At 38.4% G+C, this 8,495-nt stretch overlaps 1 pseudogene; it reads right to left on the bottom strand.

Moving 5' to 3' along the window:
- Nucleotides 1-479: 479 nt before the first annotated feature.
- Nucleotides 480-1,466, bottom strand: LOC114204763 (glyceraldehyde-3-phosphate dehydrogenase pseudogene; annotated as a pseudogene).
- Between the last annotated feature and the right edge of the window lie 7,029 nt (nucleotides 1,467-8,495).

The following is an 8,495-nucleotide window of genomic DNA, read 5'->3' as shown; positions in this document are numbered from 1 at the left end:
TTTGGTTGTGTGGAAATGAGTCTGATATTTGAGAAACTCAAATATCTTATCTAGGATTAAAACAGTTCCATGAAAAAGAATATGAGACAAAATTAGAAAAGAGACTATTAGGGCTATTTTAGAATGAAATATAAATCTTATAATAATTATTTAGAAAGTTTAATGATTTAATTATTTAGAAAGTTTAATGCTTCTGATAACATTTCCTTATATGTAAAACTATTTAGACAATGTTATATCTAGATAGTATTCAAAATATATATATATTTTTTTGGCTGGGTACAGTAAACTTTATTGATGGTACATGACAAGGTAGGGCTCTCTAAGCCCCTCTCCTTCTTCAGGGGGTCTGGGATGGAAACGATGGAGGTCGGGAGATTCTCAGTGTTTTGGGGGATAAGTTGGGGCAGGGACTCCCCAGCAGCTGAGGGCCTCTCTCTTCCTCTTGCTCTCGCTGGGGCTGGTTGTCCAGGGGGCTCTTACTCCTTGGAGGCCATGTGGACCGGTTGCTGTAGCCAAATTCATTGTCATACCAGGAAATGAGCTTGACAGAGTGGTCGTTGAGAGCAATGCCAGCCTCGGCATCGAAGGTGGAGGAGTGGGTGTCACTGTTAAAGTTGCAGGAGACAACCTGGTCTTCAGTGTATCCTGGGATGCCCTTGAGGGGGCCCTCTGATGCCTGCTTCACCACCTTCTTGATGTCGTCGTATTTGGCAGCTTTCTCCAGGTGGCAGGTCAGATCCATGATGGACACGTTGGGGGTGGGGACACAGAAGGCCATGACAGTGAGCTTCCTCTTCAGCTCAGGGGATGACCTTGCCCACTGCTTTGGCAGCGCCAGTGGAAGCAGGGATGATGTTCTGGGCAGCCCCTCGGCCGTCGTGCCACAGCTTCCCAGAGGGGCCATCCACGGTCTTCTGGGTGGCAGTGATGGCATGGATGGTGGTCATGAGTCCCTCCACGATGCCAAAGTTGTCATGGATGACCTTGGCCAGAGGAGCCAAGCAGTTGGTGGTGCAGGAGGCATTGCCGACAATCTTGAAGGAGTCATCATACTTCTTATGGTTCACACCCATCACAAACGTGGGGGCATCGGCAGAAGGAACAGAGATGGTGACCCTTTTGGTCCCGCCCTCCAAGTGAGCCCCAACCTTCTCCATGGTGGTGAAGACCCCAGTGGACTCCACAACATAGTCAGCACCAGCATCACCCCATTTGATGTTGGCGGGATCTTGCTCCTGGAAGATGGAGATGGACTTACCATTGATGACAAGCTTCCCGTTCTCAGCCTTGACTGTGCCATGGAATTTGCCATGGGTGGAATCATACTGGAACATGTAGACCATGTAGTTGAGGTCAATGAAGGGGTCATTGATGGTGACAATATCCACTTTGCCAGAGTTAAAAGCAGCCCTGGGGACCAGGGGCCCAATACGGCCAAATCCGTTCACTCCGACCTTCACCATTGTGTCTCGGGGACGTGGCTGGCACTGCACCAGAAGATGCGGCTGTCTGTCGAACGGGGAGGAGCAGAGAGCCTCAAAATATTTTTATATGTAATATTCTTAAATTCAATTTTGCTATGAGAAAATCACATCAAAATTCAGAAACTGTGTTGTTGTGGGGGAGAAGCCCACTTTAGATTTTAGGCTTAAAAATTTAAATTATACATTGAGAAATCTATATTACACATTTAAAAATGATTATGATTAAATTATTTATGGCTTTATTATTGTACTAATTTGATATTGCTGCTATAACACATTGCCACAAACTTAGTGTTGTTACACAAAATCATTATTCTATAGTTCCGGAGATCAGAAGTTGAAAATGGGTTTCCAGTGAAGGTGTTAGCAGGATTGTTTCTTCTGGAGGCTCTGGGTAATCATGTTTCCTTGCCATTTCCAGGTTCTAGAGGCTGTCTGCACTTCTTGACTTGTGGTCCCTTCCTTCCTCTTCAAAGCCAGCAATGGCAGGTTAGGCCTTTCAAATAAAATCAAATCACATCAAATCACTGTGAGTCTGACTCTTCTTCCTCTCTTTTCTTGCCTCCTTCCAGGACTCTTCTGATTACTCCCACCTGAGTAATCCAGGATCATCTTTCTATTTTAAAGTCAGCTAATTAGCAACCTTAATTACATCTCCAACCTTAGTTCCCCTCTGCCATGTAAGATAGCATATTTATAGGTTCCAGAGGTTAACATGTAGAGCTCTTTGTATGTATGTGTGTGTGTGTGGGGGGGTCATTATTCTGGCTACCATGATTATTAGCAATTTAACTTTTCTAGTTCATGAGACACTATAAATTTCACTTAGGGAGCTGAGGGGGTGAAATAGAAAATGAAAATCTGTGTAGAGTTGGGTCAGTTATGAGATTAGAGGCATGTTAAGTAAGAAATACTAATAAGGTAGAAGAGATGAGCTGGGCTGTAGTCTGCTTGTGCTCCTAGGGGCTAACTGGTCTCTTTGATCCATTGGGCTACTACTAATGTTCACCAATATATTGTAGATCTGAATGCCATCCCAATCAAAGTTCATATTCTTTCTAACTCAGTAATCATAAAAATGTTACCTAAAAATCATATAGTAGTTTTAAAAATGGAAGTAAAATTTTCTTTCATTTTATAAGTCCCTTATTGATACTGGTGCTAACCCTATTTTCTCCTTAGATCTTGTAGATAAAATGTGAAATGAAAGTTTGCAGTGGTATAATGTCAGTATTTCTTAACTTTGTAATTTGTTACATTTGAGACCCTAGACTTGAATGTTGTCTCTTCTGCTTCTTCTGGCCAACTTGGTTATTTAGCAAATGGACTGAGAGCCCACGGCTCGACCACATCATAGGAGAGAGGTAGGACTATGGTCACATTCCAGAATGGCATGAGACTTGGTTTTACCAGGGCAGGAGAGAAAGTAGGATTTTAAAAAGAGGTGGAAACAAAAAGAAAAGGAAAAAAGTGAGTAAAAATAAAAATGTAAAGATGTAGCTTACTGATATATGTCAAGAGAAACAATGGAGCAGGAGAAAAAGTCACAGAAGGAAAGTGAAAGTTATGCAGAAAGTGCAGAGAGTTTGAGGAAAAACAGATGTAGGAGGAAAAAAAAAGTACAAACACCCAGCATTGGGCAATGCAAGAGAAAGTCCAGTAAAATGGTGGAGAAAATGTGAGCCAGAAGTACAACAAAGGTTAAAATAATGTTTGCTTAGCTTAGCCTTAATAACAGGAAAGGGACTTACCACCTCTTATAGTTTTCCATCCAAAAACAAAAATTCGTGGCCAGTTCTACAAAGCCTAAGACAACAAAAAAATTTCTACTAACTCAAAAAAACATATAGTAAGTCTTGTCACTTGGAATAGTTTTTTGGAAGTTTACTATGTTTATATGTTTAATTACTATGTTAATATGAGAACAGTATTGTTTTTTAAGTGAGTAGAGATGAAAAATTTCTGATATGTGAAAATACCCTGCAATGTACCCTCCCTGCTAAGATATGGACGTGTTCGGGTTGGCATAGAACTTGGCCAAGCACATTGATTGAGTTGGACTGGAGGCAGTAAGCACCGTCTGCCAGGACAAAGTGGAGATGTTTCCTGCTTGCAGGCAGAGAGATGGATTAAATGACATTTTTGAGTCCCTTCTTGTCTTCAAATGACCACTAAAATTACAATCTGGAAACACTCTGCTTCCCAGCTGGTGGGCCAATTAGCTATTTTCTGCTTTGAAAATAAAGTGAACTTTCAATTATCTGCACTAATTAGGGCGATGGGGCATGGCATAGATGAACCAAAAGAATAGAAAGTCCAAAAATAATTTTGTTTTTATTTGAAGGGGTTTTGTAGTTACATGTGAAGTGGTTAGAAAGTTCTGAATACATGCAACTTTTCAGACAAAATGAGTTCTTTATTACCAGTGACCTTCTCTGTATCTTTATCTTCTTTTAGAGGCTGGTATAGAGTCTTACATATATTCAAAAAATGTTTGATGCAACGAAATTGAAAATGCACTGCCAGACCTGACCATGGAGCTTCCCAATCTTGCATCCTGCTCAGTCCCTCTCCGGCTTCCCATTCCAAGTGGGAAATGAACTACGTATCCTTGTTCATGGATGGAGCAATGGTGACTAAAAACAAAGGAAGCTCCAGTACCAGCTTCTCTTCCGGCTTTTTCCATGCCATACATATCCCTTCTTCAGTGCTTTTCTACTTATCATTTTCCTCTTCTGGAAGGTTCTTTCCTTGGGTATGCATATGATTTTCTCGCTCACTTTTATAGGACTCTGTTCAAATGTCACCTTCCTTAACCTTCTTATGTAATAGAACTATACACATCCCAGTCATTATCCCCCTCACTTTGTTTTATCTTTCTCCATAATAATTTATCATCATCTAATTATCTAACATGTTGTTTACTGTTTTTTTTTATTGTCTTCCTCTATACATTAGTATAAGTTCTCTGAGGTCAGGAACTTTATTTTGATCTCCTGTGTGTTTATGGTATCTAAAATAATATATACACATAATGATAATCTAGAAGCCTTTGTTGAATAAATTAATTCAAGATCTTTATATATGAAACAGAAGTGAAAAAAGTACCATTTATTAAATATACTAACTGCTTCCCACTTACAGGGGACAGGGTGAATCAATGAGGAGTGCTTCCCATTATGTCCATGTTAAAGCCAAATAAACTGAGTATCAAAGATGATTAAGTTGAATGAAATTTAGCTGAACCAGAAATTCAAAATCACATTTGTCTGGTTCCTAGGTGCTATACTCATGGTATAAATTTCTCTTATTTTTTTGTAGGCTTTGGAGGGCATGAAAGTTCTGCCAAGGGGTTGGAAGAGCAGGGTGGGATAGGGCAGAATGGCCCCAGGACGGTCTGAGTCAGCACCATGAGAGGAGATTCCTCCTGTAGTAGCTAGGCAAAAGTCATAGCCCAGGACATAGTAGTGTCATCATTCAATAGGCTGACAATAGGGGCAGATATAAAAAGGAAATCTAAGGAAATCAGGTGAGAGCAGGGTGCCAAGGGCAAAACAGGACAGTAGTGAGGCTGAAAACGATGCCAAGATATTAGGGGCCAGTTTCTCTGTGCTGATGTGTATGGTCAATGGTGAATTTGAAGGTGTATGGACGGTGGAAAGCCCTATATAGAACTGTCAAAACATCCCTTTGGAGTATTAGCTCCACATACATTCTGTGACTAGTGATGCAACTGTCTGCCCCTTCTATAAACATATTGTTCATGCTTTCTCTGCTGGCAGTGAGGGTCTATGCAACCAGTCTACCTGTGATTCCTAACGTTCAGAGTGGTGTTGCATCACTTGGTTTCTTATTGTTTGCTCCTTCTGGTTACCTGGCAGGGCTATGTTATGACTAAGCTTTGCTTTTGTGGGCCCCTTCCTCCTTAAAATATTAAAAATTATATTTTATGACTGTGTTGGTCTAAAGAGGAAAATGTTAATAGTATATAGTAAAACATTTTCTTCAAAGTGTTTTTTTTTCTTCTGATTTTAAAAGATATTAAAATATTTTTGTGGGGCCCTAAAAGTATTGTGGGTCCTACGCACTATGTCTGCAAGTGGCTAATTGATAAGGCAGCCTGGGCTTATGAGCTACCTGCTTGCTTTAAAATATAAAATAATCATATGTGACATCCTTAGTTATAGTAATGCTTGGTTGGACATTAGATTCTCTGATCGTGAATAAAACAAATATACACAGCATTATCCTATTTGGCTACAGTAAATCTTTGTCAGTACAGAGTATCTAAAAACACCTAGAGAGGGTCTCTTCCATTCCTTTGGAAACAGGTGAAATTTCTGGAACTCATGAGATTGTGAAATCCTCTTTTAGTTCTCTTTATGTTCATGGTTCTGTAGTGCCAACAGCTTGATTGATAATTTCATGTAGGAAAAGTAAGAAACTAAAGCTAGAAGAGAGTTTTATTCATGGAAAATCTGGGAACTACCAAAATATCTAAGAAGACCTTAAGATTTCCTAGAGTTACTGCAAAAGGATGGTATAGTTGTAGGAATTACAGTGATGATAATTAATCATCAGCACCGTCTAACCACCATATACTGAGTTCCTACTATGTTTGAAGCACTGAGTACTTAATCTATTTTTTAACAAATAAATCCTAACAGGTAGTTATTATTATTAATCCCAATTTATGAATGAAGAAATGAGGTTAAGCAACTTTTTCATTGTTGATGTGTCACAAAACCAGGACTTAGCTAATTTTGTGTGATGCCAGCAACTTGCTTCTGGCCTCATTTATCTATTTCTTTCCCATAGCTCCTCAGAACTATTGGAGAGTTCATTGGCATTTTGCTAATTTTTGGATGCAGCCATGATGAGAGGGGTGGGAAAAAGCCCAGTGAGAAGGGGTGTTTTGTCTAGCAGATGCTTGGGAGCATTGTGAGGACTTGATAAGAATGTGATGAGTTCATCTGACCTCGCTCCACTAATTGTGGGTTCTCTGAATAAGAGGAGGAAAAATGTCCCCTTTTCTCTTTTTCTTGACCTGCCTCCCAAACCATCTTTCTGTTGAAAAGCGGATTCATTTTCAAATTAATTTTTTGGAAAGTATACCAAGAAATATTTGCCCAAATATATGGACAGTTGTTATTTAGACAGCATGTATTTAGTGAGGGTCAATTACTTGCATGATTCTGTGTGAAATGCCAAGGGAAATCCCTGGGTTGCAATAATGTTATTATGCTCTAAGTCTGCACTATTCATTCAATAGGTATATAATATGAACCACATATATAATTTTAGAATTTCTAGTAATCACAAAAAATAAAGAGAAACAAATGAAATTAATTTACTGATGAGCTTAAACCAGTATGTTATCATTTTGGCATGTAACTAACATGAAAACTATCATTTTACATTCTTTTTTCATACCAAATCTTCAAATTTTAGCATATATTTTACATTCAGAGTACATGATAATCAGAATGCCAGGTTTTCATTAGAAGTACTTAATATAAATTTATGTTTCATAAAATTATTCATTGAAAAAGTAGATTCATGTACCTAGGTTGTTTCAAACATACTTGAAATTTTTCTAATTGTTGAATTATCAGTTTTAAATTTAATTTAAATGAATTAAATTTAAATAACATAAAAATCTGCTTCCTCAGTTGAAATAGTCACATTTCAAGTGTTCGGCAGTCATTTGTACCTGGTGGCCATTGTATTGGACAATGCATGTCTTAGAAATTCTATATAGCCTATGACTTTTAAGTGAATCCCACTTACAAGGGCTCATTCCATTTGTTGATTGGCAATTTGAACACAAAAGCCATTTTCTTAGTGTATTCAAGGTCCCCACTATTCCATCCATTTGGTGTAAATCAGTTAGATAATTTTGTCCTATATCACATTTTGTGTCTGCTTAGATAGCAAAAGATAGTTCAAAACAAAAGTAGCCATACTTTAAAAATATTAGGTATATTTCTCAAATTCCACATATGAGTGAGATCATATGATACTTGTCTTTCTCTGACTGACTTATTTCGCTTAGCATAATACCCTCTAGTTCCATCCACGTTGTTACAAATGGCAAGATTTCATTTTTTTGATGGCTGCATAACATTCTATTGTATATACCACATCTTCTTTATCCATTCATCTGTTGATGGACATCTAGAAACAAGGCAGAGGATCATAGGGGAAGGGAGGGAAAAATGAAACAAGATGAAACCAGAGGGAGACAAACCATGAGACTCTTAATCTCAGGAAACAAACTGAGGGTTGCTGGAGTGGAGGGGGGTGGGAGGGACGGGGTGGCTGGGTGATGGACATTGGGGAAGGTATGTGCTATGGTGAGTGCTTGAATTATTTAAGACTGATGAATCACAGACCTGTACCCCTGAAACACATAATACATTATATGTTAATAAAAATAAATAAAAATATTAGGTATATTTTGACCTTGTTTGAATCTTATACATTTCTCCTTTCTTATCTGTCCTTATTTTTCCTAGTTTCCACATTTAGAGATAGAATATGGGCGGGGTTAGGAATCAGAATAATTTTAGATACTTTCTCTATCACCCTTAAAATCATTGAAATGCCATTGGAAATCTCTAGTTATTAGTAACATAAATATTATCCATAACTAGAAAATGAGATAACTGAAAACATTGTTCTCTTAGCTGTTATTCTTTTGGGCTTTGACAAATGCTATTTTTGGGTTCTTGGAGGTGACGTTACTTTATTTATGGATGTGATTGCCTTTTGATTAATGCTTTTGGTGGTGACTAAAATTCCCCGGATGGTATTCAAGATGGGATTCAGTCAGGGTTGTTGGATGCTGGACATGGAAGGCTGTGGCAGGATGGGACACTAGACATTGGAATGATAATAACTGAATAGTCAATATCAAGGTGCTGTATGGGACATTATATGATGTATAATCCTATATATACACTGGACAAAAATGTAATGCTTATGGCATGGATAAGCAAACTGGAA

The sequence above is a fragment of the Eumetopias jubatus genome, unplaced genomic scaffold (assembly GCF_037043125.1).
Source record: "Eumetopias jubatus isolate StellerSeaLion01/CBP00866 unplaced genomic scaffold, mEumJub1_p1.0 scaffold_5, whole genome shotgun sequence".
Lineage (NCBI taxonomy): Eukaryota > Metazoa > Chordata > Mammalia > Carnivora > Otariidae > Eumetopias > Eumetopias jubatus.
The sequence above is the reverse complement of the archived record's forward strand: the minus strand, read 5'-3'. Positions and strand labels throughout refer to the sequence as shown.